Below are 24719 nucleotides of genomic sequence, written 5' to 3'. Positions count from 1 at the left end.
TGTGTCACACTGTAAACCATTCTATCCCAATGATTCCATGAGTTGGAATGTTTGGATGCCGGCTTAGAGCTCCCTATCCACAAAGTGCAAGAGGCTAGTATTCAAGCGTGAAGGCTCTCAGCTAAGCCTTAGAAACGTGCTTCTTGCTAGTAAACCATGCAACGGGAGGTTCTTTGAGACAAGAGCAAGAGTGCAAATATCTCAAGGAATCCCTCAAATATGTAATGCAAGATGGAAAACTAAACTAGAATGGAGATGCAAGATGCAGCTATGCTAGAATATGAATGAGAGTGTTACAATACCATTATTTAAACTATGTGAGATAGATTGTTGCAAGGAAATAACTAAACTAGCATGTAAGTGTGAATCTAAACTAGTGTGCAATGGTAATGAGAGAATGAGACAAGAAATGAGAAGTTCTCCACAAAGCTCCAAAGAACCCTGTTAGAAAACCTGCAACATAACAATATTCAAATGAGGGATGGATCCTTTGAGGGGGAAAGCTCTCTCCCTTTTAAAGTCGTACAAACGGTAGAGATCAAGATGAAAATGGTGGATGATCAACGGTGGAATTTGAAAAGAGGAGTGATCCATGTGCACACACAAGTCAACCAATAGAATATAAGTTGACTTGTCACATAAGACAAAAGTCTCACAAGCCTTTCCTTTTAATTGTAAAATAGAAAAAGGACTTTATGTGTGCACTTTAAGTGGGTTAGAAGAATGGGGTCTTTTATTTAATTAAAAGGGGACATGTTCTTTTAATCAAATAATGAACTTAGGATAGCATAGTCAAACTATAGGTTATAATCAAATAAATTGATTATTAGCAATTTGGTCTAGGTAAGTGATTAAATTAAATTAGCCAAAATGTTGAGAAGGGGCCTAATAGTCTAGATGACCATTTTTAGGTGATTACATTTGCCTCTCTTTGACTAATGTGTGATCAATCTAGGAACACATTATGTCAAAGAAAATTGAAGCCAAGTAGGCAGTGGTAGATATAGATGTCTGATTTCGAAGAATGAAATGCAGAAATAGATAGCAAGTTATGAATGCACAGCCTGATAGCGATAGTACTAAACACTAGGAAGATGATGTTAGGATCTAAAAAGAATTCTAACACCTAGCAAAGTGAATAGATCGAGAGCAAGTGATAAGGTCAAACAAATGCTCCTAAGAAATAGATAGTTGTAACAATCAGCAATAGAGTATTTTTGCCTCCTCGGGATCGAAATCAAAATGAGGTGAGAGGATGCAAAAACTGGCTAGACATGAGAAAATCAAGATATAGCAATGTTCGATATGACAGATAAATGATTAGAGCCCAAGAATGACTATAAGAAAGTGATAAAATGCCCCAGTTTGACTAGAGTTGACCATGAAGGATATAGCATAAAAAAATTAGGTCAAATCTAGTAGAAAGATGATGTTAGATATGAAAGAGGTGAATTTGAGTAGATATGAAGTGTGGAAATGGTGAGAATATGAAGAAGAGAAGATGCCCTAGCAATGATTCAGAGATTAGACCTCAAAAGGTCAGCTGCTCAAAAGAAGGCAAAAATTTAAAATGTGATTTTGACCATCAAGATGAACTCAAATTTTGATTTCGATCTTGAAAATGGATTCAGGACGTCGAAATTAGCTAGGGGTGCAATTCTTGCGCAATTCCAAGGAGTTTGAAAATTAGGTCAAAATGAGGTTGGAGTTTATAAAAGGGGTCCAAGTGTCATTTTCACTATTCATTTGTCTTTTTGTGATTTGAGAGATTTTGTGAGTGTTCCACATAGCATCATGGCTCAGGCGAACATTCCTCTTCACTGACACTGTTTCAAGCGCAGCCGGTTGCACAATCGGCCAGAGCGATATGGGGCGCCGGTAAGTAATTACCTTTTTTGTCGCTTTTTCGAGCTTTTGTGAGCTTTTTCACATGTTTTAAGGGTTTTTCAGAAAAAAGTCATGTGATAATTTTAAAGTATCACGCGGGCATTGAAATATTGTTGTGCAATACTTTTTTTCAAAAACATTATCACACCGCTTAGTGAAAAGTGTTGCTTTAGCTATACCCAAATGTCGCATGGAATGGTGCAAAATATCGTACAACAAAATTATGTCGCATATCTTAGAAAAAAGTGTCGCGTGATACTGTTGTAGAAAATTGTGTCGCACGCTGCATGTAAAAAGTGTCGCACTGATGGTTTTGATGCTTTTCTTAATGCTTTTTTTTTTTTTCATGTGACGATTATTGATGGTTGCATGTTTTACCTGGACAGGAGGTATTCTCAGCATTACAGATCAGAGCTCCCAAGGTGGTGGGTTTACGCATTGTGGATCATTTGAGCGATGATGAGCAGACTGCTCTAGCAGTTACGAACTTGTAGTGGGTTGTACGGATGCCCCATATTCGGGCAAACCACGGTTTGCTGAGTGCATTGGCAAAGAGGTGGCATAGCGAGCATAACACCTTTCACTTACCAATTGGCGAGGCCTCTATTACCTTGGAGGATGTATGTCGCATTCTGCAAGTGCCATGCCATGGCAAGCTGGTAAGTTGCTTGATTAGTAGTTTGTTGATTTGGCAATTTTGATGTTGGATGCCAGGTGTACTGATGTCAAGTTTGATGGTAGCACATGTGTACTATGATACGGCCCCGATAGAGGGGCAAGCGCGAGTGCAGGAGCTATTCCAGGATGTGACCATTCTGGATCGTCACCTGAGTTGGGATAGATTGATGACTAAGTATGAATATGATTATCCTTTGCCCAGCTTGTTATGCTCTTTGGTATCCCAGGCCCTAGTGACAGACCAAGGCTAGAAGTGCTTCCTGCTAGGATGGGGTTGACTGGTGAATGATCTGATCTCCCAACCACGTAGGATGGCATGAGGGCCTACCATATTGGCAGAGATGTACCATGAGCTCCACGAGATAGTATACCATGAGGGTGGGTCATGGGCATGCAGAGCAGTGTTAGCACAGATCTGGGCTTGGGAGCACATCGCTATGATCCAACCACGGGTGCAGCCACGAGAGCGTAGCTAGCCTTACATTTTTGGGTATAGAGGGCTCATCCCATAGAGACATAGTAGAGATGTGACCTACTATCGTCACATTTTTGATGAGCTAATTGCATTCACATGGCGACCATACCGGGAGTGTGGCAGATGGTTAGACTCATGGGAGCTCGACTATATTAGATATAGCAGACCACTGGTGGGTCAGAGCATAGACATTGTGGAGCAGTTTGTGATCAATCGCGTATGGTGATAGTTTGTAGAGCAGCAGGTGATATCGGTGGAGACCACCACCTATGCCTAGATGCGCACAGATGAGGGATTGGGATGGCTACTGATGTTGGACTATCATACATCAGTTCAGGATACAACGACGCTAGTGGTGACTCCCTGGGATTATCGCCCAGATGTGGTAGATGTAGGGGCAGATCTAGGGTATCTTTATGAGATGCAAAGACACCTGTTCCCTCAGTTCACAGATCCAAATGTGGCACTCGGAAGAGTGGGACGCAGAGGCGGCAGGGGAGGAGGAGGCAGAGGGAGAGGGAGTGGGAGAGGGAGAGGTGGTAGGCAGATGGAGGGGGAGAGCTCCTGAGCAGGGTGAAGGAGGACGTGAGCCCAGAGGGTACAAGAGGAGGAGGAGGAGTCATCAGAGTCTGATGATGATGATGGTGAGGAGGAGGAGGTGCCCTGAGGCGACAACGAGTGGTGAGGGTAGAGGCACCTATAGAGCAACAAGCAGGAGGAATGAATCAGGGTGCGAGGATCTGTGCCTTGGAGGTAGAGCTGCAGGCAGCTTAGGTGACTATCGCAGTACGGGATCAGCAAGTGATGGATGAGTGGGCACAAGCAGATGAGCTTCGCTGAGAGCAGGGTATCGCAAGGTAAGAGGCAGTGCATCATGGTGCACAAGCTGCATACTATTACGCCGCCTATAGGGGTGTGGTACCACTAGGATAGGGTTTTCCTGACTATTCAGAGTGAGCAGGTAGATCAGAGGGTACAATGCAGCCACCGAATAGGAGACAAGCTCCCCCACCAGGGCCAACACCAGTCACAGAGGGTGGCAGTCAGACATGATGTCGAGCGATAGCTATGTTTTAATTGTACCTCATGTATTTTTGAGACATATATCTAGATTTTGGATCCCATATTTGTATATGTACCATGAAACATTTGATATATATATGAGATACTTGATTTATCGATATTCTTGTGTACTTGTCTCAAAATGTATGTTTCAGCTTTCATGTGGTGTTTCAGTTGTTGTTTTCAGCTCATGTATGTGTATATGCTTATGTGTATTGATTTTGATCTCTCATATGGATGGTAAAGACTTAAATGTTTTTGTGAAAATATGTGACACTTGGATAGATCATATGTGATGTTTTTGGATTAACCCCTTGTGATGATAGGATAGCAAAGAAATGTAGCAAAAGATTAAGGAGGTGAAAAGACATGAAGAAGAAAAAGATGAAAGTAGCTAGCTGATATGGCCGCAAAGAAAAAAAAGATGAAGAGAGAGCTCTTCCCACATGTAGGAATGCACAACTAGACTAAAAATGACATGAACCTAAAATGCAAGCTAATATGCAAAGTGGTTTACCAGCAAGAAACACATAACATTTAGACTCTTAATTTCATCATTGAGCATTTATTAGGGACATCATGAGATCATACAACCATCACTAGTATAACTATGAGGATATGAATATGATCGATATCAGATAGGGATGTGGAAATCCAATCTAAGCTTCAGAGACATGTAAGTCAAGATAACTACGCGATTAGATTCCCTAAGTTTAATTTAGCAAGATTACATATGTATCAAGGCATAAGTGCTAGGATAAACCCTGAGTGCGATCTTGCAAAACAATCAAGGATGATACATTTGTAAGTCAAAATGTTGAATAGGACAAGCATAAACGCTTACAACACTATAGACAAACAAAGTATACCCACAAGCAGAAATCAAGAAAATATTTCCCATGCCCCCAGTCTTTTAGTCAATGACATCCTCAAAAGACTATTAGGGAGGGAACACATGGCAAAGAAATCATGATAGATATCACACAAAGTAGATAAAGATCAGCATAGCTCTGTCGTTTGAGTGTTAAAGTGTGTGTGTGTAAGTCACTTTGCCATTTCTTCAAGACTTGATTCTGATAGTGAGAAATATCGCGACATTGAAGACCGTAGGTAAACTATCTAAAAAGTGTTGAAAAACACTAGATGTCAAGGTGGGGGAAGTGTTGAGAAACACTATTTTGTGAGTTGTCAAAGAAACCCTAATGCAAAAGAATACCTCAATAGGCTAAGTAGGTATGCCCCTGAGACAAGGACAAGAAACAATTCCAAGCCAGGAAATGTGTAATGAAGTAGGTGATTAAGACTGATAGACATAGGTGCAAGGGTTTCAAGTAGCACTTGTTTCTATGTTTTCACCACTTGACAGATTTTTTCAGGGATTTTTTTCAATTTTTTTTGGTTATTTTTGAAAAAAAATTTGGTGATACATCAAAGTGCCTATTGCTAGGTTTTCACTAAGATGATCATTTTTTCAAGACTTTTTCTGATTTTTTAGGATTTATTTCAAGATCATAGATATATACAAGATAGCTAAGCAACAAGCCTCTAAGCATAGAACTTCTTCAAGTGTAGGATGTTGATAGGTTCTGCAAGCTCTTCCCCTTCAAGAGTAGACAACTGATAAGCAGCAGACCTGAATGCTTTTGTGATAATGTAAGGACCCAACCAATTGGGTTCAAATTTCCCCTTTTGCTCTCGATGTTGCTAATTTTTTGGATTCTCTCTAAGCATGAGTTCACCTACTTGAAACTCACGAGGGTGAACTTTCTTGTTATACTGAGTAGACATGCGTTTCTGATAAGCCCTCATGTGATCAAAAGTAGCCTGACGACGTTCATCAAGAGTCTCTAATTCCTGTACTCGCATAGCTCTATGGTCCTCATCAATTATAAACCCATGTAAGGAGACTCGTCAACCCATGTAAGGAGACTCGCAAAGAGGGGATCTCAACTTTTAATGGGAGAACAGCCTCAGAGCCATAGACTAGAGAAAAAGGTGTAGCCCCTGTAGGAGTACAACTAGAGGTTCTATAGGCCCAAAATGCCAGATTTATTTGCAAGTGCCAATCTTTCCCAAACTTGTGAATTGTGTAGTGTAGGATTTTCAGCAGTGTTTTATTAGAGGCCTCAGCTTGGCCATTCCCTTGGGGATGGTAAATAGAGGACCAGTGTTGCTTAATTTGAAACTTTTTGCACAGCTGCTTTAAGTTCTTATTCTTGAACTGCCCTCCATTATCCGTAACAATAGAGGATGGGATACCATATCGACAAATGATGTGATTCAGTATAAATAGGGCAACATGTTTCCCTATAGCAGTAGATAATGGTACAATTTCAACCCATTTAGTGAAATACTCTGTTGTTGTGATGATGAATTTATGACCGCTGGATGAGCTTGGATGAATTTTTCCTACCAAGTCAAAGGCCCATTGTTGGAATGGCCAATATGTCATAGAAAGGATTAACTCTCGTCCGAGAGCATGTATCAAGTTGCCATGGAACTGACATTTTTGATAGGACCTCGCATAGTGCACAGCATCAACTTGCATGTTGGGCCAGTAATAACCCGTCCTAAGTAGTTTTCGGGCAAGTGCAAGGCCATTAGAATGTGCCCCACAAATGCCATCATGGACTTCGACAAGTGCCTTCTCAGACTCTTCTAGCTCTAAACACCTAAGCAACGTTTTGTCTAGAGCCTTCCTATACAAGTCACTAGAGACCAAAGTGTAGTGTGAGGCATTACGAAGGAGTTGGCATTTTTGGTTGCACGGAGGGTTTTGGGAATAACCTAATAACGTAGGTAGGAGAAGATAGCCGCATAGTGGGAGGAATCATGACCCACAATAGTGTAGATCACTTGGTTGTCTGAAGAATCATAGGCTGGATGACGTAGTTCTTCCACTAGGAACTCAAATCGCAATTCGTGTTCTTATAGTTGGAGGATAGATGCTAAGGTAGCCATAGCATCATTAGCCTTGTTTTCTGCTCTAGGAATTTGTTGGAATGTCAGAAAAGTGAAATAATTCCTTAGAGCATCTATCAACTTCTTACAAGGGATCAACTTGTCATCTTTTGTTTGATAGTCATTGTTCACTTGGTTTATAATAAATTGAGAGTCTCCATAGATATGCAATTCAGTTATTCTCCATTCAAGAGCCATTTTGATTCCATTTGTGACTGCCTCATACTTTGGGATTGTATGACCATGAGGGGAAATAAAGAAAACACCTACTTCAGCTCCATTATGAGTATGAGACCCATCAAAAAAATCTTCCATGTCCTCTCAGTAATAAACATGATTGAGGCATCTGGAAACTCAATTTGCATAGGCGTTCTATCTTCGAGTGGAAAGTTAGCCAACTGGTCAACTATGGCCTGTCCTTTGATTACCTTACGTTCGACATACTGAATTTCAAATTCAAAAAGAACCATCATCCATTTAGCAAGATGACCAGTAAGCGTGGCTTTACTTAACAAATATTTCAAAGGATCTATCTTACCAATCAAGTGGACTGTATGTGCCAACATATAATTTCAAAGCTTTTGAGAGGCAAATACTACAGCAAGGCATGCCTTCTCTATACTTGTATAGTTTATTTCATAAGCTACCAAAGTTCAACTGATATAGTATATGGCTCTTTCTTTACTTGTCTCATCACTTTGGGCTAAGAGTGCTCCTAGAGAAGAATTCGTAGCTGGAATATATAGAATTAAAGGTTTTCCCAGAATGGGTGGTATCAAAACTGGAGGTTTTGCCAAGTAGCCTCTAATTTGATCTAAACTCTGTTGACAATCACTATTCCAAATATGGGTAGACCCTTTATGCAGATTTTTATTGAAAGCTTGAGCCTTATCAGCCAATTGAGAGATAAATCTTCTTATGGATTGTAGATGTCCTTGCAGACTTCTAAGTTGACTGATATTCTTTGGTGGAGGCATATCCATGATAGCTTGGACTTTCTCAGGATCAACCTCAATGCCTTTTGCTGAAATGATATACCCTAGCAATTTCCCAGAAGTGACACCAAAGGCACATTTTTTTGGATTTAGCCTAAGTTGAAATTGTTCCATACGGTCCAATATCAGACTAAGGTCTTTGAGATGTGTGTCTCATTTTTTAGATTTAGGCAGTATGTCATCAACATAGTCTTCCATGTTTTTATGCATCATATCATGAAAGATGGTTGTCATTGCTCTTTGATATGTAGCGCAAGCATTTTTAAGCCCAAAAGGCATGACATTCTAGCAAAAGGTACCCCATGCATATGTAAAAGCTATCTTTTCTTGGTCTTCTGGAGCTATCTTGATTTGGTTATACCTAGAAAATCCATCCATGAGCTAGTACATCTCATAACCCACAGTCATGTCCACTATCATATCGATGTTTCGTAGTGGAAAGTCATCCTTGGGGCATGCTTTGTTGAGATCTCTAAAATCAGTACAAACTCGTATGGATTTTTCATGCTTAGATATAGGTACAATGTTGGAAATCCACTCTGCATAATCAATGGCCCTAATGAAGTTTGCACTTAAGAGTTTTTCCAACTCTGCCTTGACCAGTAGGGCCACATGTGGATGCATTTTTCTCAAATTTTGTTTGACAAACTTGACATCTAGTGAGATTGATAAGTGATGCATGATGAGATTTGTATCAAGCCCTGGCATATCAGAGTATGTCCATGCGAAGTTGACCTTCTTGTCTTGAAAGAATTGAGCAAACCGTGTCTTTTCTTCGTTTGACAAGGACTAAGCTACATGAATAATCTTTGGACATTCTTTTGTACCCAAGTTGATAGGTTGCGTAGGTTCAATGAGAACTAAAGATCTATCTTGGAAATAGCTTGGCAGACTACCAAGTACCTCATCCGTAGGTGCCTCAGGGAGGTTTTCACCATTAGATACACCTTCATTTTTACTTTTCTAAGGATCAGACACCGCTACAATGTGGTTTTTGCCATTTGACCGCTTATTTTTTCTTTTAACTTTTTGATTGAGGTACTTGATATCTGATTTCATCATGTTAACTATGGGTTCGCTAGTGGAAGAAGTGATGGGTTCAATGGCATTTAGGTAACAAGCAATCTCATAGTCATTTTGGAAAGACCGTATTTTAGGTCTTTGATTTTGGAGAGACCAATCTATGAGATTAGGGTGAATTAGTGAGAGTGAGGCGAAAGTTTCAATGTGATTGATATGGAAGGAGTCATCTTTGGTGACTTGTGAAGTTGAGCCTATAGAGAATGTCGCAAAGGAGTCCAGCTCAGGAATAGACCTAGAGGAACTAGCATGATCCATTGAGACATGTTGTGAGTCAAACTCATCTAACCCTATACTAAACTGTTCGACTGCATTTGGTTGGGTTGTATAGGCATGAATTACATCCACCCCTAGCTCACAAGATGCGTCTGAAACACTTTCCCACTCATACTCATGAGAATATGTACTCTGATCTCTAGCTTTGAGACGAGCACTATTCTGTCTGATTCGTCCTCTATTCGTGTCCTTAGGAGTAGATCCTTCTTGTTCCTATTGTTGAGAGGTAGAAGCTTCCTCATTATTATTATTAGTCAATATTTCTTCTCCCCAAAGGAGGGAAGTGAGAGGGACAAAGTCTTTATCTTGTGAAGTGGTTTCAATTATGGGAGAATCATCACTCTCCGATTCGCTAGACGTGAGCAATCTTCGTTCACATGTTGGTATATCATTGTCTAGCCCAAAGCCTAGACCAGCAGTGTCTTGAGTATCATGACCTTGAGTGCGACTTAAAGGTTCAACTAGAGCATTTTTATGACCAGTTAAGGACCCATGGCCCTGATAGCCCAATTTTGTTAGAAATTTATAGCCTTTTCCATATCTTTTAGGAGAAATAGGAGTAGTTAGTGTAACTTCCTCATCTTCCTCTTCTCTATAGATCCAGTCCTTAATGGCCTATTCTTCCTTCTTTGCTTCTAGAGGTAGTGATGATTGCAAAAAAGTGCCAAAAAGTGTCATAGCAGAAGCGGAAGGCTTCTTTGCAGTAGTTGGTTTCCCATAGGACCGAGGGGAAACTGGTAAGGCAGCAATAGAATCCAAAGTGTACTCGCCCATGCCAAGGCTCATCATTTTTAGTTTTTTTTCACACTTTGTGAAGATGGTGTCAACTCATGAGATGAGCAATTATGTGGAACCAATGTTTCAGTAGAAGATAATGTGTTGATAGACATGGAGTTGTTGCTGGGGACAACTACTTTAGTACCATTAAAAGGGAACTTAATGCACTGATGGTACATAGAGGGCACTACTTGCATATCATGGATCTATGGTCGTCCCAACAACAAGTTGGATACAAGTGGTATAGTCACTATGGTGCACCCTGATGAAATTAAATGTCGCTTAGAAGAACAAGCATGTGAAACCAAAAAGACTTTGGAGGTTATATACGCTATGGAAAGAGAAAACCAACAAGTCGACACTGACAATCAGGCACGCTATGAGGGATATAAAGGAACTTTTCCTTGAAATCCTTTTGAGAATGATGATGGCAATCACACACCTCCAAGGGTTCCTAGGGCTGCCATTGGCACATGTCCTTTACCACCTAAACCATCCCATCATGATAGTGATGAAGAAGTAACTAGAAAAGAGGTGATCAAATTTCAACAAGATGGCTTCGCCCAAAAATTAATACTTAGAGCTTTAGAGGAAAATGGAGACCAATACTTCTGATACATGGCAGCTAGGGGATGGAAACTCCCTCAAGGTTTTGATGTTGAGCATATAATTCCAAAACGAGAGCCCACTGAGGCTGAAATCTTAAGGGAAGAAATACAGGAACTAAGGAAACAATTTGCACAACTGCAAACTTCAAAAGAGCCACCTAAGACATCATTTGTTGAATCAATTTGCACTCTTCCATTTGATAGGAGTCTTTACATGCTACCATTTCCTAAAGATATAGAGGTTCCTAAGTATGACAAATACAATGGGAATTTTGATCCTCATGATCATGTGAGACATTTCTATGCTCTTAGCATGGATTTTATGCATGAAGACACCTTTCTTATGAGATTATTTCCTAGGAGTCTAAGAGGACAAGCTATGGAATGGTTTACAAAACTAAGTCCTCCTCTTAAAACATTTGACGAACTTGCATGATGCTTTATCCAACAATATTCATACAACATTCAACATCTTGTGATTGTGCTAGACTTATGCAACATCAAACAAAAACTGGGAGAATCTTTTGCAATATACCTTCAACGATGGAGATCTTTATACTCTTGGTATCCTTGGCAAGTGCCTGAGGCTGAAAAAATTGACATTTTTGTCAATACACTCGTACCTGAGTTATACTTTGATCTAAGAAAATAGTTATTCACATCCTTCAATGCCATGGTGGAGAGTGCATATCGCATTGAGGATGTTGCTATCAAAAGAGGTGACATTGTTATAAACAAAGACAAAAGTAACAATGGGAATAATAAAGACAAAGGAAAACCTTGGAATAAGAACAAGTACGTTGTCAACGATGGGGTAGTGGACACTCCTAAGACCAAGGAACCTACATTTAACCTTTCTAGCGCCATCTATGCTGTGAAACAACAAGAAAGTTCAAAACCACAAACATTTGACAAGAACTCTAAGTTTACCAAGAAACAACATGTTTACATGCCTATGGTTGAGCCTTATGAGGTGGTTCTGAAAACTTTGATTGCAAACAAATTGGTTACTTTATCAGACAACTCTCATCCTTATGATCCACTTGTCGGACCTCCATGGTGGAGAGAAGACCATACTTGAAATTATCACCAAAGCAAGGGTCATAACACTAAAAACTATTTTAAGCTATGGTGGGTGCCAAAAATGTACTCTAGAAATGTGTCACACTGTAAACCATTCTATCCCAACAATTCCATGAGTTTGAATGTTTGGATGTCAGCTTAGAGCTCCCTATCCACAGAGTGCAAGAGGCTAGTATTCAAGCATGAAGGCTCTCAGCTAAGCCTTAGAAATGTGCTTCTTGCTAGTAAACCATGCAACGGGAGGTTCTTTGAGACAAGAGAAAGAGTGCAAATATCTCAAGGAATCCCTCAAGTATGTAATGCAAGATGGAAGACTAAACTAGAATGGAGATGCAAGATGTAGCTATGCTAGAATATGAATGAGAGTGTTACAATACCATTATTTAAACTATCTGAGATAGATTATTGCAAGGAAATAACTAAACTAGCATGTAAGTATGAATCTAAACTAGTGTGCAATGGTAATGAGAGAATGAGACAAGAAATGAGAAGTTCTCCACAAAGCTCCAAAGAAACCTGTTAGAAAACCTACAACATAACAATATTCAAATGAGGGATGGATCCTTTGAGGGGGAAAGCTCTCTCCCTTTTAAAGTCGTACGGACGATAGAGATCAAGATGAAAATGGTGGGTGATCAATTGTGGAATTTGAAAAGAGGAGTGATCCATGTGCACACACAAGTCAACCAATAGAATATAAGTTGACTTGTCACATAAGACAAAAGTCTCACAAGCTTTTTCTTTTAATTGTAAAATAGAAAAAGGACTTTATGTGTGCACTTTAAGTGGGTTAGAAGAATGGGGTCTTTTATTTAATTAAAAGGGGAAATGTTCTTTTAATCAAATAATGAACTTAGGATAGCATAGTCAAACTATAGGTTATAATCAAATAAATTGATTATTAGCAATTTGGTCTAGGTAAGTGATTAAATTAAATTAGCCAAAATGTCGAGAAGGGGGATAATAGTCTAGATGACCATTTTTAGGTGATTACACATACATCTCTCTTATATTTGGATTGTCTTATGTTATTTACTAGTTTTTAATAATAAAAATCATTGACCTTTGTTCGTCATGCTTTGGTTAATCATAGAGCTATCTATTTTGTAGAATTTTCAATAATTGTATCAAGAACAGATTGTTATGGTACCATGGTATAAGATACTAAATAGGATATGCTATTTTTGATATTTATGAATTATAAAATCTAAATATTTTGAGCTTTCTGTGAGCTTTATAAATAATATTTGGCATTTGCTAGTTATTTTGTACAACTTTGTGATAATTGTTTTCCGGTATAGAAAGTTGAGTTAACTACTTTTAGTTTCTAACTATTTGAGTTACCTTTTAGTTAAGGAACTTTCAAATGCCTTTTGTCTTCTAAATGCTTTAAATTGGTCCCTTTTGTTTGGAATTGTAAAGTCCACTAGACATGTTCTTTTTTGTCTTTGTTTTGGATTCTTTCTTGTGAACGATTACATGTTTATTGTGTTGCTGCAGATGATAAAGGAAATCTATGTTTTGTTGAAGATTTTCCCTTGAAGAAATTTAAGACTTCGGTTTCCCGTAGTTGAAACCTGTACCCTGTTAAGAAAGTTCTGGGACAATGTTGTTGTAGGAATAGATAGTTTAAGGGACAAATTGTTGTGATACATTTTTGTCAACTCTGCTTTTGGATTCTTCATCTGTTCTGAAGAGTTCAACCTATAACTTCGAATTGAAACATTTTATTATGAATGAGGATTTATAATTCTACCTTCTATCTTAAATTTGAATTGAACATGTCAATCTCATTTTTTTATTATTAAAGTCTCAACTTGAATTCATTTAGAATTGATGTTATATGCATTTTATGTGCAAATTTTTGTAATTAAAAAATCTTATGATATGCATTGGTAGAAATTTTTTGTAATGATGATATACAATTTTAGTCTAGAGAAAAAGCTTAAGATACTCTTCGCTTTTATCTTCTTGTATAATAAAGGTAACTATTGTATATTGCTTGAAGATTGATAAATGCTTCTATATTGCTTTAAGATTGTAATATCAAAAAATAACAACATTGCATATCTTCTCCTATGATATCTACTTCTATTTTAGTACATATATTTTAATCTAACAAAGTGAAATCCAAATGAACACAACTCTTTCTTTTCAGAATTAAGTTATGTTGTTGGAGGTAAAAACTCCAATGATTGTGACAAATGGCTTAATTAATTACAACGATATAAATAGTTAATTCAAATGCAACTCATACCTAATTATTTATTATATTAATCAATAATGGAAACCTCTTTAATGTGGGTGTCTTATTGGCCTCTCCAAAATTGATGCTTTCACTTTCCTTATGAATTACATTTTCAAACTCGCCCTTCTTAATTATTATTGATTAATATTTATCTTCTTCATCTACGCTACTTGAAGCCCATCTCATTCCCCTGCCTAAGGCAAGGACTCCTACTACACACAACCCTTGTTAGAAAATATTGTTTGTATAATAAAATTTTCAATAGAAAAGTGCTAGTTTCAAATAAATCATATATTTTAATTAAATATGTATGCGTATCTTAATATAAGTATTTAGGGTTGGGGTCTAGTTTGATTGGCAAGATTTTTTTGTGGTGAAGTACAAGGTCACAAGATCTAATCTCTGTCGAGCCCACCTGGTAGAAGAAGACATGTTGTGTCATCATCTTTGGTCACATTAAAAAGTTAAGGGGTGTTATACCTCATTCTTGTAGTTTTAATTGAGATTTCATTCACACATGTCAATATTGCATTATAAATGTGGCAGAAGTTTGAAGCATTTAAAAGAGGAATTCAAGTACATTGGATTTGCCCCTTAATTCAATTAATTTGGAAAATTAAAACCAGTAATTACATCTTAGTTTACAATGGGTATATAGAAGAAGTGGAGTAAGTCAACTCGAGAAAAATTGGTAGATTTTTGTGGTTCATGGTTAAAAAATGGTTGTTTGTGCAACAAACCTCTAAATGGAGAAGTAGTATTCAATTAAGCTATGTATCCTCTTAGAAGCATCCAAACACAATTGAAATAAAACATTTAAATCTTGAGGAAAATCAAGTTGCAATACCAACAACTCACCTTATGTTTGCAATAGGGAGAGAATGAGAGAGAGGAAGAGATAGGTATAGAAAGAAGGACAAATAGATCAGAGAAGAGTGAGAGAAGGGGGTAAGGAGGGGGGCATAAAAGAGAGGGAGAAAGAGGGAGATAATCAGCATGAGGCAGATATACAAAGAGATGGAAAGTGATATAGATTGGTAAAATCACAAACCTATGTTACACTTTTATAAAAGAAATGGCTAACACCATCAAAATTATTCAATTTCAATGACATAAAAGTGATATTTCTATTTGAAACATAAAGATGTAACTGATGACATATATAAAACTAGATGAAGTTGTTGAGACAGGATTGATACAAGTATGATGATGTGTTTTAATCATTGTTTTGTCACTGATGTCAAACTTGCTACTTGTTGGTAAGACAATTGCTTAGTTGACTTAAGTATTATCATTTGTTTGATTGATGAAGAGGATTTGATCAAATGAGATAAGAAGAGCACTTAGAGGAAAGGTTGAGTTATGATATGAAAAAGGAGTACAAAGATCAGTTAAGATATTGATGATATACTGTATTGTTTATCTACTTAAGGTTGCAAAGGTTGGATACACTGATTAAGTCTAGAAGAACAAGTGATAAGAATCATGTCTGCTAATCTTGACCGAGTGCACAATTGGTGCCGAGAAAAGTTAGTGCAAGTCGAGCAGAAAATTAGTTGGAGCCAAGAAAAGTGAAGATTTAGTGTATTTCAAGTGAACATAGTGGAAGTCGAGTAAAGTTTAGTTGATATCGAGCATCAGTAAACTTTAGTGTTTGTCGAGTGAACTAGTGTTGGCTGAGTGAAAGAATAGTGTGGAAGCCGAGTGATAGCATATTTATGTTGAGTGCTAGTATTCATGTTAAATCATAGATTTAACAAATTTAACTCAACTATTTTGTTTTCTTTTATTATGTGAAGTGTGTGGAAGATAACTATGATGAGCTAGTGACATAGGATTCAAGGTAAACCATTTTGAGGTAAATTTAAGGAAGATTGTAGAAGTTTCTAGAGGAACCAAATGGAAAAGTGGGTAGATTAATTTTATTCTACCTAATCCTACCTAAGCCTAAAATGGACGATTCTGGTTAAGTGGAAAAAGATATTAAATCTCTATTTATTGAGAGAGCTGGTTAGAAGCAAAGGTTGTCATGTGTGAGAACCTAAGGAAGACAAGGAGTCTAGGGTATTGCTTCATTTAGTGGCCGAACAGAAGAGACTGCAATTGGCATGCAAAGCAAGAAGGCTTAAGATTATGAAAAGGGTGAACACGCTATCAGAGTTGAAGTGTGTGGAAGCCAAGTAGAATGGAGAACTGAAATAGAGATCTATAATATACAAATGAGTTGTAATTTGTTATCAGATCAAGTCTTACTATTTTTTCTGATCATTGTATCAGTCTAGGGTAAATCATTTAGATTAAGACTAATTTAACAGTCATTTGTAAATCCTTTAACTAGGTGACATTCCAAGTGAATGATCTAAAGTCCTCTTACAAGGCTCACTCCTAACATGGTGATTGAAATCCTCTAACCAGGTCACATTTAATAATGTGTATTATAATCTTTAAAAGGGTTGGTCTTTCACAGAGCATTACTTTAGAAGAGTGAGAATTAGTAGCATGTTATCGGTGGTTTTTCTCAAATTGGGTTTCCATGTAAAATCCTTGTGTCAAATATGATATTGAATTTGTTATGTTTCATGTTTACATTTTTGCAAAGTTGTTTTGACTTAGGATAGTAACCTACAAATTTTAAAAGTTGCATGATCTATGGTTGCATGCATAATAAAGTTTTATTGATATGGGTCTATTAAGTTGTGAAAAGTTTTATTTATTCATTTGGACCTTGGATAATTGATTCACCCCCACCCCACCCCCCCTCCTCTGATTATTCTAAAGAATTCCAACAATTGGTATAAGAGCCATAATGCTTAGGAGAACTAGTTTGAAGGTACTAGAAGAAAAAAAATCAAGATGTCAAAAAGAGAGGTACCTAAGCTTAACAAGGAGAACTTCCCTACACGAAAAATTATGATGAGGCTAGGCCTAGGAGGTCTTGAAGACCATGGACAATCTACCATCACCACTAAGCATGTCAATCCTGTTGGAGCCCTAACTGTAGATGATCTAAAAAAGAAGAAAGAATGCAATCAGGCAATCTTGGAGATCACCTCTGCCCTATGTTATGTTGAGTTCGATGGTATCAAGGGTTGTGATTTTGTAAAAAAGATGTGGGATGCTCTTCACACCATTTATGGAGGAGGTACATAAATATTTTGACAGCCAAATCTAAAAGTCTTAGAGGTAAGTTTGATTATATGAGAATGCAAGAAGGTGAGAATGTCACTCAATATTTCCCTAGAATAAAAGATGTTGTTAATGCTATAAGAGGAGTTGATGGTAAGATAAATGATGCTATTGTATTAAGCAAAGTACTGAAAACACTATTTCCCATCTATGATATTAGATTTTTTGTCATATAAGAACTGAGATGTATACCAAGTTCTAATCTGACTATGGAAGGTTTGGTAGGTAGGCTTACTACCTTTGAGCTCTCTAATTTTGATAACTTCAAATATAACAATGTTGAATCGGTTTTCAAAGCTAAGATGTCGTTGAAGGATCCTAAAGAGAAGAAGAAAAGGGTCAAATATGTTTCTATTGATAGTGACACATATGAGGAGGATGTAGAATATCTTGAAGCACTGTTGGCAAGGAGATTTCATAGAGGCAAAGACAAATTCAAAGGTAAGTTACCTATCATGTGTTTTAATTATAATGAGGTTGGTCATATTGATGCTAGATGTCCAGAGAAAAAGAACTATAGAAGTTGAGACAAATATAGAAGTAAAAGAGACATGAGGACAACAAAGATTACAAAGACAAAGGCAAGAAGTATTGGTACATTGCATAAGGAAACCAAAGATAGATCTGATGACCATGATGATGAGGTGGTGTATGTTGTAATGAAGGATGATTCTAATGAGGATGAGGCAACTGCACTGGTGTCTTATATGAACAAGAGTGATAGATGGATCATTGATAGTGAGTGTTCACATCACATGACCGGAGATAAAAGTAAGTTCATTACTCTGAATTATTGATGAAGGGTGCTCCCCTTAATACCATTAATCATAACAGAAACAAAGAAACAACATCAAATGTGAGGAAAAAATATGGACTTCTTATTTGCAACGTAAATATGGAATTGCAAAATTCACAAGTATAATATGCTAACACACATGGGTACCTTCATTACAGTAATCTGCAAGACAAACTACAAACTATCACCCAGAGTTGTTCTAGGCAATGTTCGTGCCATTCCTAAATAGGCAATTTTATGTTGCCTAAGAAGGTTCTAGACATTGAAACTTAATACCTAGGGTTGACAGATCCTAACAGTACATATAGAGTCGACCAAATACATCTTTGACAATTATTTTAGATATTTCAGGTAGCCCAACTTTGACAGGCCATAACTCACGAATCGTTGCTCCGATTGGTTATAATAACCACTTTTCAAAAACATCAGCTCCTGATCTACAAGTTCAAAACAGCGCAAGCGCCCTTCCATCAAGTTTTTGGACCTCATCCAAGCACACTAAGGCCTTTAACGGTGAGCCTAAAGATTTTTCTGCAAAATTTTCCACCGAAAATCTACAATAACTTCTCCAATACTTAAGTTGGAGTAATGATATTTTTATTGTAGGCTTACAACTCTAAAATCAATCTTCATGTAGAAAATGAGAACATTCCAAGCTCGTATGACAAACTTACTAAAAATGGCAAGTTTCCATAAATAGTAACCACCATGTCTACTAGTCCTTATTAAAATAAAAAAGACTAAAATGAAAATATTTTTGGGTGATGCAAGATTGCTCTTACACCCAAGAAGCTCCTACATCAATTATTATGATGGAAATAGTTTAAGGTTTGGTAATGATGCACCCTGTTTGATAAAAGGAAAAGGATCTATCAAACTCACAACAAAGAATTTGTGTGACAAAGCTTATTATTTTGAAGGACTTAACTATAATTTGTTGAGTGTCACAACTGAATACTTCAAGTTGCAAACTTGAATTTGAGAACAAGATAGCTAAGATCTATGACACTGATGAGAAACTAATTGGGAGAGGTGATCAAACTAAAGGTAATCTATCTTATCTTGATATGAATGATGCTACTTTTCTTGTTGTTGAATTTGATAATGTGTAGTTAAGGCACAAGAGGTTATGTCATGTTGACTTTGATAACTTAGTGAGTATCATTAACATGAAAAGACTGAGAGGTTTCCCTAAATTGAAGAAACTTGACAATATAATTTGCAAACAATGTCAATTAGGGAAGATGACAAAATCTAGTTTTAAGAGTAAGACTTGTACCTCTAAAGAAATTTTGGAGATTGTTCATACTAACTTGTGTGGACCAATTTATGTGCAAAGCTACAAGGGTGAAAAATACATTATCCTATTTTTTGATGATTATTCTAGGATGATGACAATTATGTTTTTTAAACAAAAATTCGATGCTTTTCAAATATTATAGTGGTACTTAGCTAGAGTTGAAAAAGTGACAGGCAAAAGCCTGAAATGTCTAAGATCTGACAGAGGAGGATAATTTACATCAAATGAGTTTGAGATGTTCTATAATGATAGAGGAATCAAAAGACATACATCTACACCTAGGGCCCCTCCACAAAATGGAATTGTTGAAAGGAGGAATAGATCTATAATGGACTGTGCTAGGACACTCATGATAGAGAAGAATGTTGCTTTGAAATATTGGAGAGAATTTGTACGTATAGTTGTCTATACCTTGAACCATGTGCAAGTTAAGAAAGGTACTCATTCAACACCTTTTGAATCATGGTATGAATACTCACCCAATGTAAAACATTTTAAGGTATTTGGAAGCAAGTGCTACATTCTTAAAGATTCCAGGAATGGTAAATTAGATGTTAAAAGTGAAGAAGGGATATTCCTTGGCTATTCTAGAAGTAGTAAATCTTGTAAGTGTTTAAATACTAACACTAACAAAGTTGTGGAAAGTGCAAATGTGAAGTTTGATGAATATATACAGAGGTACATGAGGCTGAACCTATGAAGGAACTAGAGGATAAATATTTTGTATACTTTTATGAAAGTATGTCTACTGATGAAGATGTTGTAAATCAAGTTGCAAATCAACAAGTTTCAATGATTGTTGATTCATATACAATAAATGTCGAGTTGCATTTAGGAATCAAGTTACAATCAGGAAGTAAGTTGTAGATTGAAGCTAAGGCACATTCTAATTTTGAGATTAGTGTACATGAAAGAGATGTTGAATTACCCGATAGAGGAGTGCATAGTGATTCAGAAGTTGACATACCTAATGAGGAAAGTAGAGCAGAAGTAAGATTTTCAAAGTATGACAAAAGACATCACCCTGCTAAGAAAATTATTGGAGATAAAGATGCTAGATCAATGACAAGGAATGGGCTAAGAAATTATACATGTTTGCTAAGCATGAATGAGTCTAAGAAAATGAAAGATGCCTTTGAAAATGAGGAAAGTAAAGTCATGAAAGAAGAGATTGAGAAGATTGAGAAGAACAAGACATGGACTCTAGTTCCTAGACCAGAGAATAAGAATTTGATTGGAACCAAGAGGGTGTATAGAAATAAGGTAGATGAATATGGTGAAATCACAAGGAATAAGGAAAAATTAGTTTACAAGGCATATGCAGAAGAAGAAGGGATAGACTATGGAGAAACATTTGCCCTTGTTGCAAGATTGGAAGGACTAAGAACTCTGTTTGCTTACTCAAAATACAAATGTTTCAAAGTTTATCAAATGGATGTGAAGTCAACATTTCTGAGTGGTATATTAGAAGAAGAGGTTTATATAGAATAAGCAAAAGGATTTTTTGATGCTAACAATAAGAACATGATATCTAGACTACACAAAGCTTTATATGGTTTAAAGCAATCCCTAAGAGCATAGTATTAGAGACTTTATACTTATCTTGTGAAGATTGGATTTGAGAGGACTGATGATAACAACAATTTTTACTTGAAGAGGTAAAGTTATTTTACTAGTTGATATTTTTTTTGATGATATCATATTTGGAGGTCAAGATGGATTAAGTAAGGCATTTGCAAATAAATTAAAGAAAGAACTTAAGATGTATATGTTTGGAGAGATCAAGTTCTTTATTGGTTTACAAGTATATCATATGAAATATGGTATATATATCAATCAGTCTAAGTATGTGAAGGAAATATTGAAATTTTTTGGATTAGAAGATTTAAAACCAGTTAGCACATCTATGGTAACAGGACATAAGTTGTCAAAGAACGACGATTCAACTGATGTGAATGAAATGTTGTATAGGTCTATGATTGGAAAATTGTAATATGTAGTACATAGTAGACCTAGCATTGCATTATTTGTTGGGATAGTTACAATATTCTCTACTAATCCTAAGGAGAATCATTTGATGGTTGTTAAGAGAATTATGAGATATATGAAAAGGAACAGAAGACTATTGTCTATACTTCAAGAACAATGAGAAATTTGAGTTGGGAGCCTACATTGATATTGATTGGGTTGGAAACATTGATGACACAAAGAGCACTAGTGGAGGAGCATTTTTCTTAGGAAAAAGGTTCATCACCTAGACCAACAAGAAATAAAATTGCATATCTCAATCTATTGTTGAAGTTGAATATGTTGTTACTACAATAAATTGTACAAACATTGATGTATCAGACAACTACTGAAAGGTATAAAGGAGGAAATCACTAAACTCGTGGTACTTTATTGTGATAATACAAGTGCTATAAAAATATCCAAGAACTCTTTGATGCACACAAAGACTAAGCACATTGCAATCAAGTATCATTACTTGAGAGAGTTAGTTCAAGATAAAGAAGTGAGGATGAAATATGTGAATACAAAAGAGAAAATAGTTGATATCTTCACAAAAGCTTTACCTAAGGATGCTCATGAGTATCTAATAGGTGAACTAGGGGTGATACCCCTATCCAAAGCTACTTAAGAAGCATATGTAGTACCCTACATCAACTAAGATGAATGACATATGTTAGACATTGATGTAGTGGATCTTACTTTAGGAGTTGTCTAAAGTAATGAAGGAACTGAATTAGAAGATTTATAGTCACGAGTTCAGTGATAGAGGGAGAAACTAAAATTGTTAACATCTGCATGTTGAGATGAAAAATCTTTGGCATTGTTGGCAAAGAGGGAGAAATAATAAAAAGAAAAATAAAGAACAAAATACCAAACATAGTGAGAAAGAGAGGGAAATACTTTAGAAGGAGAAAGAAATATGAAATATTTACTCAAAGGGAGATAGTGTATATGATGTTTAATAAAGAGGGAGATATATGCCCTATTGAGGAAGAAATGACTAAAAGAAATGTATCTATCTAGTAAGAGAGAGAAAGTACTAAGGGAGATATAAGAACAGAGCAAATAGAGAGATAGATACCTGAATATCAGAAAGAGGGAGTGATTAGAGAAAGTCAGAAGGAGAAGCCCTGCAATATGATAGACGAAGAGAGTCATAAGGAAGAGTTGATTGTCTATTGAGTAGAATAGAATTTTTTAGCCTATACAGAAGATGAAAGCTACTGATAGAGGTAGAGATTTCAATAAAAGGAATTATTTTCTTTTTGGTAGTGTTGCTGGTATTGGTTTTCCATCAATGCCAACGAGGGAGATTTTTGAGACAAGATTGATACAAGTACGAGGATGTGTTTCAATCATTGTTTTGTCACTAATATCAAACTTGCTACTTGCTGGTAAGATAACTACTTAGTTGATTTGAGTACTATCATTTTTTTGATTGATGAAGAGGATATGATCAAATGAGATAACAAGAGCACCTAGAGGAAAGGTTGAGTTATGATATGAAAAAGGAGTACAAAGATTAGTTAAGACAATGATGATATAGTGTATTGTTTATCTACTTAAGGCTACAAAGGTTGGATACATTGATTAAGTCTAGAAGAACAAGTAAGAAGAATTGTGTCTACCAAGCTTGATCGAGTGCATAGTAGGTGCCTAGAAAAGTTAGTACAAGTCAAGTAGAAAATCAATTGGATCCAAGAAAAGTCAATATTCAGTGTATGTCAAGTGAACATAGTGGAAGTCGAGTAAAGTTTAGTTGATGTTGAGCATCAATAAACTTTAGTGTTTGTTGAGTGAGCTAGTGTTGGCCAAGTGAACCAACAATATAGAAGTCAAGTGACAACATATTAATGTTGAGTGCTAGTATTCATATTAAATCGTAGATTTGACAAATATGAGCCAACTATTTTATTTTCTTGAATTATGTGAAGTGCGTGGAAGATAACTATGATGAGCTAGTGGCACAAAATTCAAGGTAAACTATTTTGAGGTGAATTCAAAGAATATTGTAGAAGTAGTTTCTAGAGGAACTAAATAGGAAAGTGGGTAGATTCATTGTATCCTACCTAATCCTACCTAACCTTAAAATAGACAATTGTGGTTAAGTGGCAAAAGCTCTCAATTCTCTATTTATAGAGAGAGCTAGTCATAAGCAAAGGTTGTCATGTGTGAGAACCTAAGGAACAAAAAAATTCATTCTTGAAGAAGATTCTCTCTTCTAGTGAATCATATATTTTTCAATTTATTTGTATATGATCTATTTTTTCTTTTTTCAAATCAATGCCTTCTTGAATGTTTATAGACTTATTTTTCAGTTTGTGGTGACTAATCAAGGAAGTACTAACCATACTCCATAATTCCTTGGCAGGGTTTGGGGCAGGGAACTGAGCGGGGGTTCGGAGGCATAGCCAAGAAAAAAGGGCTATTTTATCGACAATTTTGGACCAAAATGTTGTAACTAATTTTAACCCTAAATTGACAAAAGAACTTGTATAAAAAGGGCTTAGGGTTAGAGATTTTCATAAGGTGTGATGCGATAATTGCTTCTTGCAGCAATATTGAGTTGTCAAGGATTACAAATTGTAATCAGGTTGTAATCACTAGATCGTAATAATATTGGACTCATTTTTTGGTGGATATATCCCAGGGATTGGGTGAACCATGTTAAATCTTGGTGTCTTGTGTTCCTTTCTATGCGATTTACTATTTTATGATATTGTTTATATTTGCATGTAATCATTATTTCTATCTATGGTTAATCCTAACACTATTTACATTATAATTTTAATATATTGTTTCTAATTATTGAGCTATCAATTTGCATGATGTTGAGTGACATGGATCCTTTCAAATCATTTTCCTAAAAAGCTAATCGAGGACCAACTCCAAGGTTCGGAGCTATCTTGTGACCTATTGAAATCCTCTCATTTGAAGATAAATGCATATGTTCACGAGGAGACCTTTGCTGGTTCTGAACAATTTTAAATAATCTATTTGATCTAATGTTGTTTGAAAAAGTAACCACAAAAGAAATATATTTTTGGTATTTTATGTTTTTATAATGAATGCAAATAATCGATGAAACTATATGAATTCCTATTTTAACCAAGTGTTAGCAAAGAAAATAACAAATATAGGGTAACAAGGGATTAAAGTAAACAACTTGAAAGTGAAATTCCTAACGGACATAAACTGTGGTAACAATACATCTGAAAATTAAATTGTCAAAAGCAATCAGGTAGAAAACCAATGAAAATAGGAGCAACACTTCCTCAATTCCACTAATGCAATCAT

This window comes from Cupressus sempervirens, chromosome 11 (assembly GCF_028749045.1).
Source record: "Cupressus sempervirens isolate cs-2001-9-10 chromosome 11, ASM2874904v1, whole genome shotgun sequence".
Taxonomy (NCBI): Eukaryota; Viridiplantae; Streptophyta; class Pinopsida; order Cupressales; family Cupressaceae; genus Cupressus; species Cupressus sempervirens.
Note: the sequence above shows the minus strand (reverse complement) of the source record.